At 39.5% G+C, this 23,489-nt stretch overlaps 1 protein-coding gene and 1 long non-coding RNA gene across 3 annotated transcripts in view; one reads left to right on the forward strand and one right to left on the reverse strand.

The window, feature by feature from the left end:
* Positions 1-642: 642 nt before the first annotated feature.
* On the reverse strand, positions 643-2,690 carry LOC133073497 (uncharacterized). Its single transcript, XR_009696992.1, has 3 exons — positions 2,660-2,690; positions 1,171-1,200; positions 643-690 (listed from the first exon to the last, which is right to left on the reverse strand). It is a non-coding gene; the product is annotated as an uncharacterized LOC133073497 (long non-coding RNA).
* Positions 2,691-2,826: 136 nt separating this feature from the next.
* Positions 2,827-23,489, forward strand: part of KPNA1 (karyopherin subunit alpha 1) — a 66,843-nt gene continuing 46,180 nt past the window's right edge. Inside the window, exons 1-2 of one of the 2 annotated variants that reach the window (XM_061167018.1) lie at positions 2,885-3,015; positions 22,697-22,827. The gene's annotated coding sequence lies outside the window, so the exon portion shown is untranslated. Of the gene's footprint in view, positions 3,016-22,696; positions 22,828-23,489 lie in introns of both variants that reach the window. The other variant, XM_061167019.1, reaches the window with a different exon arrangement.

Genomic DNA, 23,489 nt, shown 5'->3' on the forward strand with positions numbered 1-23,489 from the left:
TTAATGAGATAGAATATCTTTTTAAATAGTTCTATTGTATTTATATTCTCCTTTACAAAACTCCTTCATTTATGTATCTTAAGAATATAATATAGCTTACAAAAGTTGAATATGCAAGAGTTTCTAAAAAAAGTTAAAATAAGTTGCCAAACCAGACGGAAACAAAAATATTGTTATGAAAAATTGTATTTTTTTCCACAAATTATTTTCTTAATTAGTCATGTTCAGAAAAGAGAATTTTACTCCACACTGCTTGTGGAGTAGAAGTAGGCATAACCACTTGTGAAGTAATCTGACAATATCTAGTATATTAGTTTTCCATTGCTGTGGAACAATTACCAGAAACCCAGTGTCTTAAAACACATTTATTATCTAACAGTTTCTGTGAGCTAGGGTTATAGGCACAGTTGAACTGGTTCCTCTATTCAAGGTCTCACAAAGTTGCAATCAAGGTGTTAGGTTGTCTTCTCCTCTGGAGGCTTGATTGGGAAAGAATCCACTTCTAAGCTCTCTCAGATTATTGGCAGAATTCATTTCCTTGTGGTTGTAGGGTTGAGGCTTCTGACTGGTTGCACCCAGGTTCTAGAAACCATCTACACTTCCCTGCCACCAGGCCCTCTCCACAGGCAGTTTTCAACATGAAAGCTTGCTTCTTCAAAGGTCAGTAGCAGTGTGTCTAACTCTAGTCAGCTAAGATAGAGACATATAATGAAATGTAATCATTTTTACCATATTCTACTGGCCAGAAGTAAGTCATAGGTCCTGCCCACACTCAAAGGGCAGGGCAAAAACAAAGGGCAAAGACCATGAGGGCCATCTTAGAATTCTGCCTACCACATCTAGTAAAGTTTAAGATGCAGTGTCTTAGGATCTAGCAGTTTCCCTGTACCCACGAAGATCCATACATGAACATTCATAACAGCATTGTCTGTAATAGCAAAACCATTGTTCTATAATGTAAACTTTAAAAAATTTTAAATACAAAAAGATTTAGTCAGAGAGACGTTAGCTAACAAAACACTATGTATGGTACAATAACATTTTTGTAAAAGTAGCATAGTTATAGGAATTCTGCTTCAGCAATGGACTACTATTGTCTTGAACAAGTCTTCCCACCACTGATTACAGCTGGGCAAAATATAATAAACATTAAGGCACTGAGAAGCTTACCACAGCAGTGAGAACTTGTGGGTCCAAGATCTGGAAGAAAGGAAAGGGAACCCATCAGAAGTGAGCATGATGTTTGCCATTATCTTTCCACCTTAAGTTATTGCTAATTCTGAAAGTGGCGACTGAAAAACTGTGTAGAGTTTTTTGGCTGTCTCATGGGATTGAAGAGTCTGAATCAAAAGGAAGAGTGAAGTGAAAGTCACGTTTGATTCTTTGTGACCCTGCAATTCTCCAGGCCAGAATACTGGAGTGGGTAGACTTTCTGTTCTCCAGGGGATCTTCCCAACCCAGGGATTGAACTCAGGCCTCCCACATTGCAGGCAGATTCTTTACCAGCTGAGCCACCAGGGAAGCCCAAGAATACCAGAGTGGGTAGCCTATCCCTTCTCTAGCAGATCTTCCTGACCCAGGAATCGAACAGGGGTCTCCTGAATTGCAGGATTCTTTACCAACTGAGCTACCAGGGAAGCCCCGAAAAGGAAGAGAGGCCCTAGTTAATACTCCAGACTTTTGGTCAGGACCCTCATGGGATACTCTAACTAGGAGAAAGGGTGGACTGGAAAGAAACTAGTTTTCACAGACCCTAGAGTCCAGTTCTGAATAATATTAATATTAGCTCCTGATTGGCATAAAGTGATATGTCCTCAGCTCAGCTGTGGTGAGGCATTTGTTATTGTTTTGTGACTAAGTCGTGTCTGACTCTTTTGTAACCCCGTGGCCAAGTCTCTCCCTTAGAACACACTCCCTTTCACCAGGGCCCTTGATCGAACTCAACACATCCTAGAAAACACACCTTTAGTGGGAAATACTGATGTGGCAGAAAGACACCCAGGACAAATGAACGCTGCATAGTATGGTCCTCTCTCCTGCTCTAATGTTACAGTTACCCCATTTCTTTCACCCTGCTTCTCTCTGTGTGTTTTAGGTGGATTTGATAAACCATGTTATATGTGAGACTTTATATTCTGTGACCTTTGCTTGGCTGCCTTCAGTCTTTCTTTAGAAGCCACTGCTCAAAAAGAATCCCCCAAAGAGAATTCCGTCAAATTTAACAGTAACAATTATTTGCCCCAAATTTTCGTTGAGAGCATTTGTTAAGGGTAAAGCCAGCGTTCATGTTTCATTTAATTCCTTAATGAATTCTGATACTGCTCAGTGCATTACCAGGCAAAGCGGACGGGAGAGAACCAAAAAGGATATACCCAGAAATTTTCTCAAACGTGCTGCATGTGAATGCCTTAGCCATGAGGCGCTGACTTATAACTCTTGTCAAAATCCCTCAGCCTTCATTCATTCCATTATTTATTCAATAAACGTGTTCTAGGTAACAAACGTGTCAGTGGCTAGATATAGACAGAGGTGAGCGAAGATCGACCCGCCGCCCGGGAAAAGCTTCGAAGACAAGACATAACTTTGCAATTCAACCTAAGAACCACCGTTTCATTGTCACTCCAGCACGACTCTCCAACCCTTGTCATTAACTGCCAACCTTCTCAATCGGACCTTCTCCCGGACTCCGGACTCGCCACTGGTTCCCAGCTAACCGCCAGAGCTTCCAAAGACAGTTGAAAGACTACATCTCCCGGCAGCCTCTGCAGCAGGGTTGTGGAGGCACGCGCAGGCGCGCGGCCCGGCCCCCGCGCGCAGGCGCACTGCGAACGCCGGCTGAGCTGGGTCTCGCTGTGCTGGGTGCGCGGCGGCGGAGGCGACCAGCGAGGCCTGGTGAGCACCGCGAAGGGGCGAGCCGACTCTTTCGAGGTTGTGTGCAGAAGACGCACGGCAAGCGAGCGAGCGAGGCAGAGGCTCACCCCAGAAGTGGCACCGGGATCGGTTGCCTTGAACCTGGTGAGTGCGGGGCTGTGGCGGCCCCCGACCCCTCCCCCTCCCGCCGGCAGATCCGGCAGTCCTCGGCGGGACCCGGGAGAGGCCCCGCGGCGAGGGCGGGCCGCCGACTGTGCTCGAGCTCGGGTTCCTGGGCCTGGGCACTCGCGGCGCGTCCGTGCGTCACGGGCCCGGTTGTCCTAACGGCCGCGCGGCGGGCGGAGGGGACGGTGGGGGTGGGGAGCGCTGGTGTGTTCGCCATCGGGAACGCCGGTGGAGGCGAGGCGAGGCGAGGCGAGGCGGGGCGGGGCGGGGTGGCGCGGCAGCCGGGCTGTAAGCGGCGCCGGGGACTGCGGGGCGCAGAGGCTGCGGGGCGGCGAGGAGGCAGCGCGGAGCCAGCGCCGCGGCCCCACGCAGACGGGCGGGGGGCGGGGGTGGGCTGCGCAGAGTGTGCCGTGACTGAGGCAGGTGAGAATAGGGGGTGGGGGTGTGTGTAAAAGCCCTAACTGAGACAGTAGGGAACGGTCTGGTCTCGGAAATTCACAAGTTTCAGCCAGAGTCGGAGGTTTGGGGGAGCGGGGTGGGGGGGGGGGGCGGGCGAGTGGAGACGGCCGACTGCAGTTTACAGATGTCATAACAACATGGGCCTGAAGCGGCTGACAGGGGTGTGGTAATTATAGGAATGACAGAACTTAGTCTGCACACAGCGTGTGTCAGTGGTGATGCGAGGGAAGCTCAAAATGGGAGGAGAGAACTGAAGGATGACTGGAGTCCGGGAAGCCGTCACGAAGGAATGTTTTCGGTTTGAATGGGAGTATTTAATGTTCCGCTTTTAAGCAAACGATGTCAAGATAATTCATTTTTAATGTTTAAATTCTGAATAAACAGTTTGGAAGTAATTTTTTCTAAGCATACTATTAAATAACATTTCTAACTTTTTCACTCCTCTTTTCCTTTAATAAACACTTCCTTAAAAACCTGTTTCTTAGTAGTAGATGAGTAAGTGATTTTTCCCTCTTCATGTTACTTCAAGGCTCATTAGTGACCTTTTTTTCCTTTACTTGTTCTTGAGTTTGTAATATTTTGAAAGTAATTCACAAATTATTCCCCTTCCATTTTAAATATTGAAGAGATGAAATTTCAACTTCAAAGGAAAGGAAGGATGAACTCTGTTGTACTTTTACTGAAATAATTTATTCTTTGATGGCACTATTGTGTTTAACACCGGGTTTTTAGTTGGAGAACTTGAAAGAAGTTAAAGGGGTAACGTTTAATGGGCTTTTTTCCAGATACTGTGCTAAATAAATACTTTTGTAGAGTAAAAGGTTTAATGCTTACAGTAACTCTGAAGTGTGTTATTTTTTTTTTTTTTCCTTTTCTACAGATTAAAGCTTTGAGGGTTAGAGAAGTTAAGTAACTTACCTAGGTGTTCCAGCTCTTGTTAGAAACAGAATCACTGCCATTTTAGGAATTATTTCTCCTCTCCTTTCATACTTCTTGGTTGTGTTTTCTTTTTTTGGTCCATCCATATGCTCAGAGACTGGGGATGTGGACATGATCAAGACACTGTTCCTGTCCTCATGGAATTTATAGTGTTGCAGAGAAGACTAACAAACAGATAATGACTATAAATATTGACTGCATAACATTTTATCTGTCATTATAATTGAGCGGGAGCTGTACTGAAAAGCAAAGGAAGTTCAAATGGAACCAAACAACGGAAGCCTTGAGTGTTTACAGTCTGAGAGAGAAGCAAAACATGCATTTATAAAAACCTAGACTAAGCTAAATGATAGAACTTAACACTTCACCTGAAGTCAGTGTACTTGCATTATGTTACTTTAGATCCTTATAGAAATTCCGTCACAGACTGTGAGTTAAAATTTTGTACTTTGACTTTTATCTAGGATTGCAACATGAGAAAAGGGACATGAAAAAACTCTTCCTTGCTATCCAAGACACTGTTTATAGTTTATTTACTGATCCTTATAAAGTATAAACCTTAAAGACAAGTTCTTTTAAGCCCTCAGTGACAGGCCTTTCTGTTATCCTTCTTTGCTTTAAAAATTTTTTTTAAACAAATGACTGCTTTTATTAGATCATTTCTATTCGTAAACCATCCTGTTTCTCTTTATGCTTTGGCTATCAGGAGGCTCAGAGCTGTGTTCAGCTTTGGTAGTTTTCATAATTTTCCTTAGCCTCGACTATGTTATAAACTATACCAGATAGTCTGGAATTGCTCTCAGTTGTTTCCTGGACTACTTGTTCTCTGTTGCTCTCAATTTTATTTTTACCTTTTCCCTCTCATTTGAGAGTGGGGTTTATATATTTTATCTACAGTATGTTAGCATAGTGTTTGTTGAATTAATGATAAAGTCTTGATGATTTATGAATTTGTTTTTAAGTCTGTCAGATTGTTTCTAGAAGTATGTATGCTTTGTATAAAATAAGTTAAGACTTTTGGCCATGCAAGTAAAGGTGACTGGCATAATGATAAAGATAATTCCCTGTTACTCTCTTTAAGGTTTCTGTATTTTGCAGGGTATTCTGAATTCAGCCATAATAATGGAATAAAACATTGAAAATGGTAAACAATTCAATTAGCTGATTGGGGCTGATTTTACTCTATTCTTGCTGCAGTAAGTAGGAGGTGGCCCCAAGCCAGCCGGGAGCCAGATAGGACCATCATTAGAAAATTTTTAAGTCTTTGCAGTGACAGAGCAGGGATGAAGACTGATGGAACATACAGTTTTTGTTTGTTTGCTTTTGAAGTTGATAATGCTCCTACACAACAGACCTTAGTGATAAAATGGTTCTGATCTAGTGTATTAGACTAATTGGAACAGTGTTTGAAAGCAGGCAATAATCCAAAATGTGGATAATGAGGATAATCTCCTTCACATAACAAGAATAATGCTGCACTTCATATACAAAGATAAGTCTGCTTACTCATCATGATTGATTTTTCGGTGTGAGGAGGGATATGTGCTGAGTTGTCCATGAGTCTTTGTATTGTGTGACCAGCAAGGCAGCTTGGGGTCAAAATGGGGGTTTTTAGCTAGGGAGCAGAAAGACAAGCAAAAGTTGCTTTAACATCTGTTGATGGGTCACCTACATCAGGTGTTTTCACCTAATTATCCTTGCAGAACCACATTGAGAAGGTGGTTACATGTACAGGATGGTTAAGTAACTTGTCCTACTTCACAGAATTAAGTGGTGGAGCTGGGATTCAATCTCAGGGCTATTTGTACTATGTTCTCATCAATCATTAAAGCTTGATTTTGTCTTGGTTTGCGGTTCAGTCTTCTCCTCAAATTAGATATAGTTTGTTTAACACCAAGAAATAATATTGTGAAAATCTACTGTACTAAAAGCTGAAAGGCTGTTGGAGTTCCTTGCTTTACTAGCAATAAAAAATACAATTTTTAAATTAGAATAGTATCTGTAAAACAACTGTTCCCTGTCCCAGCCTTTACACTTTAGAGGCTACTTATTTATTTCTTTTAGCTGTTTACTCTTTCATATTTATAAATAAGTTGCTTCTATTGCTATTTCTTGATACAGCAGTTTTAGGCATTATCTATTGACTTTCCACATTTACACATATTCTTTAAATATATTTATTATTAAGTCAGCATTCAGTTATAACTATGTAAATAATTATAGCAGGACTATGCAGTGTATTATGATATCATTTCTTCTCTTAACCAATTTTTGTCTTTCAAGTAGTAATATCTATTTTCCCTTTTCCATTTGAGACAGCTGTCCTAGAACCTTCTATCTTTTTAAAGCAATCTGTACTGATTACTTTCTAGGCTTACTGCACAGCCGTCACCCTGAAACTTCTCTTTATGTCACCTTAAAATTTTCTGTGCCCTTCTCCGATATTGGATCTCCTATTTTCCATGTTTTGTTTTGTTTTTTTCCACTTCCAGAGAAAGGGTACCTGGGAAGCAAAAACTTTATGGTTTTCAGATCTTGCATGGCTGAAAAAAAAATCTTTATTTTACCTGTACATTTCATCAATCATTTGAGTACAAAAATCTAGGCTTAAAAAGTTTGGAAGTCATAGTTCCATTGTTTTCTGCATTCTAATGTTGCCATTGAAATCCATAGCCTTCTTAGTCTTCATTTATATGTGACCTTCCCTGCTTTTTTCCCAATCTCCAGAAGCTTTTAGAGTTTCATTCTAATCCATAGTGTGTCTAGATGTGGGTGTTTTTTTTTTTCCTTTCCCTTTTTAAGGGCACTCTGGGTCCTTACAAGCTGGGGATTTGTGTCCTTTAGTTTTGGGAAATTTATTATTAGGGCTTTAGGTAAAAAGAGTTATGCTTAACTATGTTTCCCATTTTTGGACACTATCATCAGACTATACAAGGTCCTTTACATTTTTCTCTTTGATTTCTGAGCCCTGCTTGCATTACCTTTTCTGGTAGGTACCCACTGCATTATGGCTGATACATTCCTTGATTATATATGAATCATGAAATATGTAGTGTGTTGTGTGTATATATATTTAGTTTTTGTATTGTGTTATAGACCTTGTTTGACTTTTTACTGTTTTTACTCAGCGTTGTTTTGGAGACCTTTCTGTTTTGTGTGTACGTATAATTGTGTATAATGGGCAGGGAAAGCCTAGAATCCTAACCATTAAGCCACCAGGGAGCTCCCCTTCCTGTCTTTCTTTTTGGTTTGCAGGAGTTCCTTGTGGAGATTTATTGGTTATAGGATTGAAAAATACCTTCTCTTGGCCTGTCATCTTTATGTTGGTTTTGTCCATAGTATCTTTTATTGAATGAATTTTCTAAATTTGATGCATTGTTTCTTTGATAATCTCTTGCTTATTTGATTTTTTGTCTCTCTTGGGATTTATTTTATTTGGGTATTAGAATTTTTTGGTTATTTAAAAAAAAATTTTCTTTTCCTTCCTATTTTCCATCACTTAGTCTTTTTGTTCTGTTTCTTGAGATATTTTTTTTAAATGTTATCTTCCAACCCTTCTATTGAATTTTAAATTCCTGTTCATATTTAATTTCTTAGAGCTCATTGTTATGATATCGTTCTATTTTTTTGGTAGACACTATGAGGCTTTCCAGATGGCAGAGTGATAAAGAATTCACCTGCCAGTGCAGGAGATACAGGTTCAGTCCCTGGGTCGGGAAGATCCCCTGGAGTAGGAAATGGCATCCCACTCCAGTATTCATGCCTGGAAAATTTCATGGACACAGGTGTCTGAGTAGCTGCAGTCCATGGGGTCGCAAAGAGTTGAACACGAGTAGTGACTGAGCACAGCACCTCACTCTACCTTTAGTAATGCCTGGGGGTGGGGAGTGGTGCCCTCCTGTCTCTGAAACCTCCTGCTTGTGGGCTGTATGAATCAGCTTCTTACAGGTGCTTCAGTTCAGTTCAGTAGCTCAGTCATGTCCAACTCTTTGTGACCCCATGTGTCCATCACCCAACTCCCAGAGCTTGCTCAAACTCGTCCATCAAGTCGGGGATGCCATCCAGCCATCTCATCCTCTGTCGTCCCCTTCTCCTCCTGCCTTCAATCTTGCCCAGCATCAGGGTCTTTTCCAGTGAGTGAGTTTTTTGCATCAGGTGGCCAAAGTTAATGGAGCTTTAGCATCAGTCTTTGCAATGAATAATCAGAACTGATTTCCTTTAGGATTGACTGGTTTGATCTCCTTGCAGTCCAAGGAACTCTCGAGTCTTCTCCAACTCCACAGTTCAAAAGCATCAATCCTTCCATGTTCAGCTTTCTTTATGGGCCAGCTCTCACATCCATACGTGACTACTGGAAAAACCATAGCTTTGACTAGATGGATCTTTGTTGGCAAAGTAATGTCTCTGCTTTTTAATATGCTGTCTAGGTTGGTCATAGCTTTTCTTCCAAGGAGCAAGCATCTTTTAGTTTCATGGCTGCAGTCACCATCTGCAGTGATTTTGGAGTCCAAGAAAATCTGTCACTGTTTACATTGTTTCCCCATCTATTTGCCATGAAGTGATGGGACTGGATGCCATGATCTTAGTTTTTTGAATGTTGAGTTTTAAGCCAGCTTTTTCACTCTCTTTCACCTTCATCAAGAGGCTCTTTAGTTTCTCTTTGCTTTCTGCTATTAGGGTGATGTTATCTTCATATCTGAGGTTATTGGTACTTCTCCCGGCAGTATTTTTGATTCCAGCTTGTGCTTCATCCAGCATGGCATTTTGCATGGTGTACTCTGCATTTAAGTTAAATAAGCAGGATGACAATATACAGGCTTGACATACTCCTTTCCCAATCTGGAACCAGTCCATTGTTCCATGTCTGATTCTAACTGTTGCTTCTTGACCTGCATACAGATTTCTCAGGCAGCAGGTAAGGTGGTCTGGTATTTTCATATCGAAGAATTTTCCACAGTTTGTTGTGATCCACACAGTCAAAGGCTTTGGCGTAGTCAGTAAAGCAGAAGTAGATGTTTTTCTGGAACTCTCTTGTTTCTTCTATGATCCAGTAGACATTGGCAATTTGATCTCTGGTTCCACTGCCTTTTCTGAATCCACCTTGAACATCTGGAAGTTCTTGGTTCATGTGCTGTTGAAGCCTATCTTGGACTGCAAAAGATCAGTTTTTATCCCAAAGAAAGGCAGTGCCAAAGAACATTCAAACTACTGCACAGTTGCACTCATCTCACACACTAGCAAAGTAATACAGGTACTTAGGCTTCAGAATTCTCCACTTCACTAGTAAAATATCATTAGATCATCTGTTTTAAGGCTTCTAAAAAGTTTTTGACATCTCATCTGTGACCTTTGATGCTCTCTTTTTGTGTTCTATCTTTGTAGTTCATCCTTTTTTTTAAAAAAGTTATAATTTTGGTATGGATTAATCTACCAAATCCATCATTTTGTTTCTTAAACTCTTTATCTCTGGTCTGTTCATTCTCTCCATGGTATTTGAGTATTGTATAATCAGTACTTTAGTGTTGAATAAAATTAAATTTCTGAGCATTAAGATGTTAATATGTTTTGGGAGGAAAGCGCATACATCCTAAAGTGCTAAATCTTAATTTAAATTTATGAGAACCCTTATAAATGTATACGTAATAGATATATTAAATTCAGCAATGAATATGAATTGGATAAACACAAGTTTGCCCCCACGCCCCTGCCCCCTGCGCTCCCATGAAGGAGTCCTTTGTGCCTTTTTTGGGGAAAGATTTCTGTTTAAAAAAATCCAACTTATAAGAGGGGAAGTAATTTTCACTGTTCATAAAGACCTGAAGTCTTCAATCAGAGGGCTTCCCTGGTGTCTCAGATGGTAAAGAATTTGATGAAATAACAACATGTTGAGTTGATAAAATTCTAGCCAAAAGTAAAGAAATTTAATGTTTTAGTTAGGCCAAGAAGCCTTATTGTAGTAAATTATATGTTTCCACCTTTACTTTTTGAAAGTTTTTCTTATTGTGTAATTAGTATATTGCCTACTGTAGAAAATTTGGAAGATAAAGATATTAATTTCCATTTAAGATTTGTATAAGTTATGAAATATTTTTAAAAATACAGAGAATGGTATAGATTAGGGATTTGTTCCCACCACCCAGATTTTTCATGTGTTAATGTTCTGTTTTTCTTATTTCCCAATATATTATGATTATGTCTCATAGCCAAGCCCTCAATTTGGAATTTTTAGGTTTACAATTTTTCAAGTATCATTCATTCTGCTGTCATCATTCTTATATATTACATTGATTTTATTTCCTTTGGGTACATTCCAAAAGTGGAATTATTGAATCTTGGGGTGTCAATTCCCAAAATCTTCGGTAAATATTTTCCTTTAAATGTTTGGATATTGAGAATGTCTTTGTAGAGCCTTGCACAATGGAAACCCATAAATACTGAAAGGTGAGGTTTGTATTCAAGGTTATAGTAAACGTCTTTAGAAAGGTTATAGTAAATGTCTCAGTTAAAGAAGGTCTGAAGCTGAGACATGAAAGAAAGGATGGATTTCTATTAGATTAATAGAGTTGAAGCTGTAAGATGTAATCAAAGATGAGCACTTAAGAATTGTATTTGTTGCGTTGACTTCTCCCAGAAGAGGCTTATTGCAGGGTTTTTCAAAATTTGACCCCACTGAATACAAGAATGTTGTCACTAAAATAAGATACTCTAATGATTTTACAGGGAAGACATGGGTAGGATATTTTAAATTTCATTTTTCTCTCCTAATTTTTAATAAAATATTTTTAAGGGACCTGTTACTACTTGACTCTAGAAGTGAAAATCACTTAGTTGTGTCTGACTCTTTGTGACTCCATGGACTGTATACTCCATGAAATTCTCCAGGCCAGAATACTGGAGTGGGTAGCCTTTCCCTTCTCCAGGGGGTCTTCCCAACCCAGGGATTGGACTCAGGTCTCCAGCAATGCAGGCAGATTCTTTACCAGTTGAGCCACAAGGGAAACCCACTTGAGCAGAGGCTGACAACAAATGAATAATAAATATTTACAAATGGGAGAGCATATACTCTGGAATGCAAACTCACACCTCTCCATTCTCTAATGAAAAAATATATTCAAAAAATATTCACCAATGAACTGAAAATTTTTTATACTTAAAATTCATTTATGGTTAAATTTATAAGTCTGTAACTTGCTTATTTTGTAGTCATACTTTCTTATAGTTTTGGTTTTTTAATATTAAGTACATGTCACATTTTCTTATAAAATTATGCTTTATTTATACAATGGAATTAAATATACTAACATTTTTTAGTGTTGCACAAAGAATATTGTGAATGTTAAATATTTACAGTGGTTAGCATGTGTTTGGGATTTATTGACTGCTTGGATTGACTCAGCATACTGAATATAGTGTATACCAATATAATAAAAATGTATCTACACTCAGTGTGTTTTGGGTATAGATTGGTGATGAAGAGTGGGAAGAGTATTGAATGAATCAAGGCCAGAGGAACTTGTAGCACAAAGAAGTTCAGATTTGATCTAAGAAGTGCTAAAAACTCATTCTAGGTCCTTAGACATTAAAATTACGCAGTGACAAAGTGTTAAGATTAAACTGAGAGCTGTATGAAGGATGAATTCATACAGCAAAGAATCTGAGGTTAAGGAAGGGTGGTTTAGAGCTGTTGCAGTTATCTAGCTGTAAAGAATAGCAACTGAACAACTATAAAGTTATTTAGCTGTATGATAGGCACCTAGATCAGACTGGTGGCAGTGAGAATAGATAGGAATAGATAAAATCAAACACTTTTGGATGGAATAATAGGCAAAATTTGATTATATTAACTAAATAGACATGAAGGGGAAATTGGGAGATTTCATTTTGGAAGAATACATTTCTATTTTACCACCAGTTTTGTATCTTGTTTTTAACTTTATTGCTTTTGGGGCTTTATTTTCTTAGAAAACAAGGAAAATTGGGCATAATGGCTTTAATTTTAAAGGCTTCTGGTTCCTGAGACAGTGCAAAGTTATTGACAATAACTTAAATTTTTAATTTAATCACTTAGGTGATAATATCCTAAAGATGTTTGCTTAGTATAAAGATAATTTTCTCATTCTTTTACATGTTCATTTTATTATAAATCGCTATAGATTTTATTTCATTTATTTGTTATCTGAGCTCTCTTCAATCCAGCTGCAGCCTACATTTCAGTTGTATTTTGCATTGAAATGAAAAGAGTGTTAGTTGCTAAGTTGTGTCTGATTCTTTGAGACCCCATGGACTGTAGCCCGCCAGGTTCCTCTGTCCATGGGATTTTCCAAGCAGGAATACTGGAGTGGGTTGCCATTCCCTTCTCCAGTAGATCTTCCTGACCCAGGGATTGAACCCTGATCTCCTACATTGCAGGCAAATTCTTTACCCCCTGAGCCACAAGGGAGACAAAATTACTTTGCGTTCAGTTCAGTTCAGTCGCTCAGTCGTGTCCAACTCTTTGTGACCCCATGAATCTCAGCATGCCAGGCCTCCCTGTCCATCACCAACTCTCAGAGCTTACTCAAACTCATATCCATCAAGCCGGTGATGCCATCCAGCCATCTCTCATCCTCTGTCGTCCCTTCTCCTCCTGCCCCCAATCCCTTCCAGCATCAGGGTCTTTTCCAGTGAGTCAGCTCTTCGCATCAGGTGGCCAAAGTATTGGAATTTTATCTTCAACATCAGTCCTTCCAATGAACACCCAGGACTTATCTCCTTTAGGATGGACTGGTTGGATCTCTTTGCAGTCCAAGGGACTCTCAAGAGTCTTCTCCAACACCACAGTTCAAAAGCATCAATTTTTCGGCGCTCAGCTTTCTTCACAGTCCAACTCTCACATCCATACATGTCCACTGGAAAAACCATAGCCTTGACTAGACAGACCTTTGTTTGCAAAGTAATGTCTCTGCTTTTTAATATGCTATCTAGGTTGCTCATAACTTTCCTTCCAAGGAGTAAGCGTCTTTTAATTTCATGGCTGCAGTCACCATCTGCAGTGATTTTGGAGTCCCGAAAAATAAAGTTTGACACTGCTTCCACTGTTTCCCCATCTATTTCCCATGAAGTGATGGGACCAGATGGCATGATCTTAGTTTTCTGAATGTTGAGCTTTAAGCCAACTTTTTCACTTTCATCAAGAGGCTTTTTAGTTCCTCTTCACTTTCTGCCATAAGGGTGGTGTCATCTGCATCGCTGAAGTTACTGATATTTCTGGCAATCTTGATTCCAGCTTGTGCTTCTTCCAGCCCAGCCTTTCTCATGCTGTACTCTGCATATAAGTTAAATAAGCAAGGTGACAATATTTTGCATTAGTTTCCAGTAAAACTTTTGCTGCCACTATCGAGATTTTCAGTTACATGCAGATGCATATCAGAATACGCTTGGTAATTTTTGAAAGAAAAAACCAACACTAGAGACCGGGTATGTGTCAGACCTATTACTTCAAATATTTGAAAGGACAGTTGTGTCTGTTTTTTAAAAAACTTCCCACGAGGCAAATATAGTCTCCTCATTCCCTTGCTCAGAGACAACTCTGTCTCGTTTATTTCATTGGTGAAGAAATCCTTGATTTTTTAAAAAATGTTGATTATTAGAGCAATTTTAGGTTCCCAACAGAATTGAATGGAAACTACTGAGTTCCCATCTATTGCCTACCCCATATAAACACAGTGTCCCTCACCACTTACATTTTCACCAGAATGGTACATTTATTATAATCCAGTGAACATTGACGCGTCATTATCACCCAAAGCCAGTAGGCTACCTTTAGGTTCATTTTTGGAGTTGTACGCTCTGTGGGTTTTAACAAATGTAAAATGACATATATCAGCTGTTATAGTATCCAACAGAATAGATTCACTGCCTCCAAAATCCTCTTGTACTCTGCTGTTCATCCCTTAAACCTGGCAACCGCTGATCTTTTAACTCTCCAGTTTTGCCTCTTCCAGAATGTCATAAAACTGGAATCATGTGGTGAATACAATATCCACCCAAAGAGGGAGAAGGGTACTTTATTAAATAATCAATCTCATGTATGGATACTGATTTAAACGTTTTTAAGAAAACTAATAATTATAAAGAACAACACACAGTGACCAAATGTGTTTATTCCAAGAGTCAAAAATCATTGTTAAGAAATGTATTAATATCTCACCATATTTAATGTGTCAGATGAGATAAACAATGACCATTTTAATAACTGCCTAAAAGACATTTGATCTAATTCAACACACATTCAGGTGTTTAACTTTAGTGAAATAGATATGGATGGGTGGTACTTACATGTGATTTTTTTTAACTATCTCTACTATGACACAACTGGAGCTATCATAAATTGCTGATAGAAATGCATGATATTATAGCCACTGTAGAAAGCAGTTTGACAGTTTCTTGTCAAGTTAAATATATACTTACCATGGTGGTGGTTTAGTTGCTAAGTCATGTCTGGCTATTGGAACCCCACGGACTGTAGCCTGCCAGGCTCCTGTCCATGGGGTTTTCCAGGCAAGAATGCTGGAGTGGGTTGCCATTTCCTTCTCCAGTGGATCTGTATTACCCAGCAGTCTCACTCTTAGGTTTTTACCAAGTACGATGAAAATCATTTATCTAAACAAAACCCATATATGAATGTTTATAGTAGCTTATTCATCATCATCTCAAACTGCAATCTAGATGTCCGTCACTGGTGAATAGATAAGCAAATTGCAGAATACAATGGAATATAATTCAGCAGTAAAATGAATCAGTTAGTAATAGATACAACAATATGAAGGCAGCTCAGATTAGTTAATACTGAGAAAATGAGGCCACATGCAAAATGCTAACATATTGTATGACTCCATTTATTTGACATTCTGAGAAATGAAAATTATAGGGACAGTTTGCCTGGGATTGGGGCAAGTGGATTTATTACTAAGGGACCTGACTGAAGTTTTCGTAGGTGCGAAAAATGTTCTTCATCTTCATAGACATGATGTTTACTTAAATGGCAAGTGTTACTGTATGTAAATTTTGTTGCTATTGTTCAGCCACTCAGTCTTGGCTGACTCTATGACTCCATGGACTGCAGCATGCCAGGCTTCCCTGTCCTTCACTGTCTCCAGGAGTTTGCTCAAACTCAGCGTCCATTGAGACTCAAGAGTCTTCTCCACTACCACAGTTTGAAAACATCAATTCTTCTCTGCTCAGCCTTTACAGTCCAACTCTCATATCCATACATGACTACTGGAAAAACCATAGCTTTGACTATATGGACCTTTGTGGGCAAAGTAATGTCTCTGCTTTTTAATATGCTGTCTAGGTTTGTCATAGCTTTCCTTCCAAGGAGCAAGCGTGTTTTAATTTCATGGCTGCAGTCACCATTTGCAGTTATTTTGGAGCCCAAGAAAATAAAGTCTTTCACTGTTTCCATTGTTTTCCCCATCTACATACCATGAAGTGAGGGGACCCGATGCCATGATCTTAGATTTTTGAATGTTGAGTTTTAAGCCAGCTTTTTCACTCTCCTCTTTCACCTTCATCAAGAGGCTCTTTAGTCTTCTTTGCTTTCTGTCATAAGGGTAGTATCATCTGCATATCTGGAGAAGGCAATGGCAACCCACTCCAGTACTCTTGCCTGGAAAACCCCATGGACAGAGGAGCCTGGTGGGCTGCAGTCCATGGGGTCGCTAGGAGTCGGACACGACTGAGCGACTTCACTTTTACTTTTCACTTTCATGCATTGGAGAAGGAAATGGCAACCCACTCCAGTGTTCTTGCCTGGAGAATCCCTGGGACGGGGGAGCCTGGTGGACTGCCGTCTATGGGGTCGCACAGAGTCGGACACAACTGAAGTAACTTAGCAGCAGCAGCTGCATATCTGAGGTTATTGATGTTGCTCCCTGCAATCTTGATTTCAGCTTGTGTTTCATCCAGCCCAGCATTTTGCTTGATGTACCCTGCATATAAGTTAAATAAATAAAAAATACAGCCTTGATGTACTCCTTTCCATGTCCTATTCAAACTGTTGCTTCTTGACCTGCATACAGGTTTCTCAGGAGGCAGGTAAGGTGGTCTGGTATTCCCATCTCTTTAAGAATTTTCCACAGTTTGTATGTAAATTATACCCCAATAAACATAAGCTTTAAATAAAACAAAAAACCAGTGTCAAGAATGTCAGCTGAAAGTATCAGAAACAGAATTCAGTAGCTGATTTAATTCAGTGGCTGGCTTTAAAAAATTAACATATGGTAATGAGTAATTTTCCTATAAACAAACAGTGACCAGTTAGAATATAATGGAAGGAAACATTACATTTATCATTGTAACAAAAGAGATAAGTGGAAATACATAATTTCTGACCAAAGAGATATAGTATTGTAAATATGTTCCTTAATCTATGAATTGAATGCTGTCTGAATATCACAGGATTTTTTTTTCTCCTCTTAAGACAGAGAAGATTATCTGAACCAAAGGTTCTCAATATTGTGGTCTCAAATTTACACATACCGTGGATCCTGAAAACCTTTTTTTTTTTTCCTGAAAAGCTTTTATATTATTGTGTATCTGTTAATATTTATTGTTTTAGAAATAAAAATTACATTTTAAAACATAAGCATATACAACAAACATTCCATTAGCACCAGACTGATGATGCCATGTTATCACCATACCTCTGAAAAACTTGCGAGTGAAAGTGAAAAAAGCATATAACTGAGCGTATTATGGAAATAGTGTTCATGAAAAACATTTTTTTTTCACATGTTATACTGTTAGATATGGAAAATTTTGAATCAGCCTTGGGTTAATGATGATGGTGGGGAACTGTTGCACTCACTCACTGGTACATTGGTGCAGTATTTTAGAGGGAACTTTGACAGTATTAAAATTTTAAATGAACATATTTTTGACCTTGAGATTCATTGTTTTTATTTCATTTATGGATATAATTGCAAAATAAGTACAAATACTTGAGAGAGAATATTGGTTACAGCATTGTTTGTAATAGAAAATTGAAGTGAAGTGAAAGTTGCTCACAGTTGTGTCCTACTTTTTGCAACCCTATGGACTATACAGTCTGGAATTCTCCAGGCCAGAATACTGGAGTGGGTAGCTGTTCCCTTCTCCAGGGGATCTTCCCAATCCGGGATTGAACCCAAGTCTACTCCCACATTGCAGGTGGATTCTTTACCGGCTGAGCCACAAGGGAAGCCCAAGAATACTGGAGTGGGTAGCCTATCCCTTCATCAGCAGATCTTCCCGACCCAGAAATCTAACCGGAGTCTCCTGCATTGCAGGTGGATTCTTTACCAACTGAGCTACCAGGGAAGCCCCAAAAGAAAGTTGAAGTCAAGCTTAATTGTCAGTGATGTGTCTGGTCTAGTTATTATGCTATAAAAATTACTATGTTGTTAAAAATGACATAGCTCTCTAGGGGTTGGTTTGGAAAGTTGAAAGTTGAAGCAGAATGCAAAACTGCATATAGAATTGCTCTGTCAGTATACAGTAATAACTGAAAGGGTATGTATGTGTTTGTATAACCAATTCTTGAAAAGATATATGGAAAACTTGATAGTGGCTACCTTTAGAAACAGTGAGGGAGGTACACTTTCATTTTTCTTTTTATATCCTCCCATAGTGTTTGGATTTCTTTCTTTTTTTTTTTTTTTTTAATGCTTTGAAATTCAAAGACACAGGTGCACTATATGAATGGTAGAAATTATTAGAATATTGGAGTCATTTGTGAGTTCTTGGATACCAAAATTTAACCAAAGAAGTAATAAAAAACCAAGAGGCCTTTGCATTTCTTATGTGTACTTACTTCTTTTAAAGAACAGTTGCTCTAACCAAACATGACGTACTACTGTTCTCATCAGTTGTTCTTTCTAAGGTCTCTGCCTTTATTTTGTACTCTCTTCTGTTTTGTGGGCCTTTCTCTTTTAGCCCCTGTAGTCCTGTCTGTGCCTCACAACCTTCCTGAAACACCATCTTTTCTATGAAGCCACCCCTGATCAGTTTAGTCAGATGAGATCTTTTTTTGAAACTTTAGAGCTATTTATAGCCATTTCTTCATTACACAAATATCAGGTGTGATCTATATATGGGCTGGACAGTGGAAGTATGCTTTCATATGTTACTTCTCTTCACCTTATAAAGTATGGTCTCCATAGTGCTAATAAGGAAACCAAGATTCACAGAATTTTAGTATCTTCCCAACATCTTGGTGCTTAGAAGTAAATTTGAAAATAGGGCTTCAGTGCCAGACTTCTTCTCTGGACTTGCTTCTTATGTCACTTTAATAAAAAGCAAGTGAATAATTAAGTTTTGTGTGACCATTTCTTTCTTCTTTAGCGTTTTTCTAGTTTAAAATTTTTTGAAATAATTTAAAAAAAAATTTTTTTTTTTAAATAATTTAAATCTTATAGATGAAATGTACAAAGCCCACCTGTTTACCTTTCATCCACCTTCCCCAGTTGTTCAGTGTACCTTCTGCTCCATTTATGTTATCGTTTATTGTCTCTCTGTATGTGTATGCTGTATTCCCAACTTTGCCTTTCTTTAATTGCTTGCCCTTCCAGCTCCATGTTGAATCTAAGCTTCTATTTATTTAAATCTAATTGATTTTGGTTGTAAACTTTATCTGGGTCTTGCCCTGTTTCTGTACTACTATATCTTTAACCTGAAACTTCTGATTTTTTAATTTGGATATCATTGCAGCACTGTTGATATTATGCTGTCCTGTGATAGTTCAGAACCAAAATGCTACTTACTTTAGGAATCCAACTGTTCTCTATGTCCTTTCTCAGCACCATTAATTATGATTCCTTCAGAATTATTTGCAAATTCTCATCTGCATTGCACCAGTCTTTCAGTCCAATCTGACAAAATACCAGTGGGTATATGTGTTAAGTCTGCTTGGGCTGCCATAAAAAAGTACCACAGATTGGGTGATTTAAACAACAGAAATTCATTTTCTCACAGTCCTGGAGGCTACACGTCTAAGGTCAAGGTTCCAACAGGGTTGGCTTTTGGTAAGGCCTCTCTTCCTGACTTGCAGATGGTCACCTTCTGTCTCTTCTCACATAACTTCTTGTCTGAGCACAGGGCACTGGTTGTAGGTAGAGGTCTCTGGTGTCTCTTGCTGTGGTAAGAACACCCACCTAACTGGATTAAGGCCCCATCCTTATGACCTTGCTTGCTTGCTTGCTAAGTCACCTCAGTTGTGTCCGACCCTGTGCGACCCCATAGACGGCAGCCCACCAGGCTCCCCCGTCTCTGGGATTCTCCAGGCAAGAACACTGGAGTGGGTTGCCATTTCCTTCTCCAATGTGTGAAAGTGAAAAGTGAAAGTGAAGTCACGCAGTTGTGTCTGACTTGTAGTGACTCGATGGACTGCAGCCTACCAGTCTCCTCCGTCCATGGGTTTTTCCAGGCAAGAGTACTGGAGTGGGGTGCCATTGCCTTCTCCGCCTTATGACCTTATTTGACCTTAAGCCTCCTGAATCCTTCCCTATAAAGGATGAGAATAATAATTTTTGCCCTGTAGGTATTTTTGTTTTTAAAGAGATTCAAGTAAAATAGGTGATGTGACATAGCACGCTATCAGTCAGTGATTTTCAAATCAGGCTTGCATCAAAATCATCTTAAAAATAACTTTCTTTGACTTTTAAGTCTGATAGCATAAGAGCTCTGCAGACCTGCTCACTAGTACAACAGAGGAAAACTATTAAAAAGCAACTTCTTAGAGATTTGGAAATAGTCCTAGGGCATGCAGTAAATGCGGAACTTCTGCCAGAAGGAATGTTTTCTTCCTAGGAGAAGCAGGACACCAGGATTTCTCATCCTACCCCCAGATGCCTGCTGTTGAGGCTAAGTTCTGCGCAAATGTGTTGCAGAAGTAAGGGGCTACCTTCTGTCTAGCCCCCACTTGTGGAGTAAAGGGTTACCTTGGTAACAGAGCTGATAGGGAATAGATCACCTTTTCCCTAGGTTGTAAGGTGGTAGCTCTATGTCAGGAGAGATGAATCTCCGTTTGCTGCCTGTCTCCCACTGAATACTCGGTTACTAAATGGGTGTCACTCTGAAAAATGTGCTGTTGTCCACACCCTCATCTTGAGAGTCTCGATTCAGAGATTTTGCTTGGGGGTAGGTTGGAGGAGAAGGGGACTACAGAGGATGAGATAGTTGAATGGCATCACCAACTTAATGGACATGAGTTTGAGTAAACTCTGGGAATTGGTGATGGACAGGGAGGCCTGGTGTGCTGCAGTCCATGGGGTTGCAAAGAGTCGGATATGACTGAACGACTGAACTGAACTGAACTGAGAGGAGAGAAGCAGGTCATAAAACATAGCTCCTAATCTCTGCCTCAAGGAACTGACTTCATTTGCAGTAGAGTTGGAGAGGTTCAAACCTAAGAGTACTTTCACAAACAGTGGAGATTGTTTGTGAAAACTGCCTCCCAAAGGCAGTTGGGAGGTTTGTAGATTCAAGAAAATACAAACTAAACTGCAGGCCATTGAGTTTGCCAGCAAGAACTGGGATAAGAGACAGCTGGAAGGAGCCTTTCTCGGGGCAGTGAATGTCAAACACGACTTGAAACTGCTCCTTCAAAGGAACCTGAATCTGATTGGATTCCTCTGTAGCACAATATGTACGTGAAGCTGTTGTTTAAAACAGTAGAGTGATCAGCTGGCAATTCAGTTCAGTTCAGTCGCTCAGTTGTGTCTGACTCTTTGCGACCCCATGAACCGCAGCACGCCAGGCCTCCCTGTCCATCACCGGCTCCCGGAGTCCACCCAAATCCATGTCCATTGAGTCAGTGATGCCATCCAACAATTTTATCCTCTGTCATCCCCTTCTCCTCCTGCCCTCAATCTTTCCTAGCATCAGGGTCTTTTCAGATGAGTCAGCTCTTTGTGTCAGGTGGCCAAAGTATTGGAGTTTCAGCTTCAACATCAGTCCTTCCAGTGAACACCCAGGACTGATCTCAGCTGGCAGTTAATGGAGGTTAGAGTCCTGACAGTTACTGTTAGATCACAATGACTTTGGGCATATCTAGGCTATTTCCCTGCTGAGGATCAACATCAGAGGCTTAACACTCCAAGTGGCTGGGTGTGTGTGGTGGGAAAGTGGACTTCTTTAAAATAAAACAGCAAATTAGTAAACAAGTAAGCAAATAAAAATACAAAACCTCATAGATGGAGGAGTGTACACAGAGTTGCCACATAGTATTTTATAAGATGGTTGTGTGTGCGTTAGTTGCTTAGTCGTGTGCAACTCTTTACAGCCCCATAGACCGCAGCTGACCAGGCCCCTCCATCCATGGGATTCTCCAGGCAAGAACACTGGAGTGGGTTGCCATTTCCTTCTCCAAAAGAAACTATAGAAAGAAAGAAAGTGAACCAATAAAAAGGTAAAATATGTGCAAACAAAAACAAAACCCAGGAAAATATGACTGATACACTGGGAAGAGCAGACAATAGAAACTGTCTGTGAGCAAAGATGTTGGATTTAATAGGAATAGACTTTGAAGTAATCATTATAAATATATTCAAAGAATCAAAGGAAACCTTCATCAAAGAAGTCAAATATGATGACAACCCATGTCAAGTAGATACTAGCAATCAAGGGACAGAAATTCTGAAGAAGAACCAAGTGGAAATTCTGGAGTTGAAAAGTACTATAACTAATGAAAAATTAGGGGGCTCAATAGTAAGATTTGAACTGGTGGAAAGGAAGAATTAGTGAATTGGGAATAGATCTGTAGAAATCCAAGGAAAGGAGAGGGAAAAAATGGGTAAAATTGAAGAACCTCAGAGGAATATAGGGCATCATTAACTGCACCACAGTATATATAATGAGAGTGCCAGAAGAAAAGGGGAGAAAAAAAAGTGGAAAAGTATTCATGGAGATAATGGTTGAAAACATCTCAAATTTATAGAAAAAGAGTGACCTACATATACATCCAAAGAGCCCAAAGAACTTCAAGTAGGATCAACGTAAGAAAATCTTCAAATGGGCCTGTCAGTGTGACTGTTGAAAATAAGAAAAGGAGAGGAAAACAGCCAATTATTTACTTAGAAGAACCCTGATTAAAAAAAAAAAAAAGCTGACTTCTCATCAGAAACAAAGTCCAGAAGTTGATAGAGTAATATATTCCATGTACTCAGAGACAAATACTATTAACCCCAATTTTTTTATATCCAGCAAAGCTGTCTTTTAAAAATGAATGTATGGTACTTCGCAGACACACCTTCTGAGAGACTTTACTACTAACACACTTGCCTTGCAAGATGGCTACGGGACGTTCTTGAGGCTGAAAGCAAGTGATTGTAGGTGGTAATTTCAGTCTACATGAACACAAGAGCACCAGTAAAGGTAATTATGTAATTTTGAAAGTGTAAAAGCACATCTTTCCTGCCTTTTTCTTAAAACTGATTTAAAAAGCAGGTGTGTAAAATAATGTGTGTTCAGTAAATCCCCTACATACAAATGAGTTCTGTTTTGAGAGCACATTCATAAGTCCAATTTGTTCATAAGTCCAACAAAGTTAGTCTAGGTACCCAATTAACACAACCATCTTTATATCAACAGTACTATACTGTAATAAGTTTATAATACTTTTCATAAACATAATACATGAAAAATAAAAAATGAACATTTTTAATCTTCAGTCTAGTACCTTGAAAAGTACAATAGTAAAGTACAACAGCTGGCATACAGGGGCTGGCATTGAGGGAACAGGCAAGAAGAGTTGCTGACTAGAGTAAGGAGAGGAGGTGGGAGATGATGGTAGAGCTGAAGGATCGTCAGCAGTAGGAGACGGAAGGCATGCTGCAATTTTACTCACACCTGACATTGATGGCATAGGTTCTGGTTCCTTGCTGGGTTCAGTTCAATCTACCTTCTTAAAAAAATGATCCAGTCATGTCTGGGTAGTAGCTCTGTTCTTCTTGTCATAGGTGACACGGTATCACTGGATTGCTTTCTGAACAGCTGCTGCAAGCTTCATGTACCGTTCTACATTCGGGTCCTTGCCT

Source organism: Dama dama, chromosome 19, assembly GCF_033118175.1.
Source record: "Dama dama isolate Ldn47 chromosome 19, ASM3311817v1, whole genome shotgun sequence".
Lineage (NCBI taxonomy): Eukaryota > Metazoa > Chordata > Mammalia > Artiodactyla > Cervidae > Dama > Dama dama.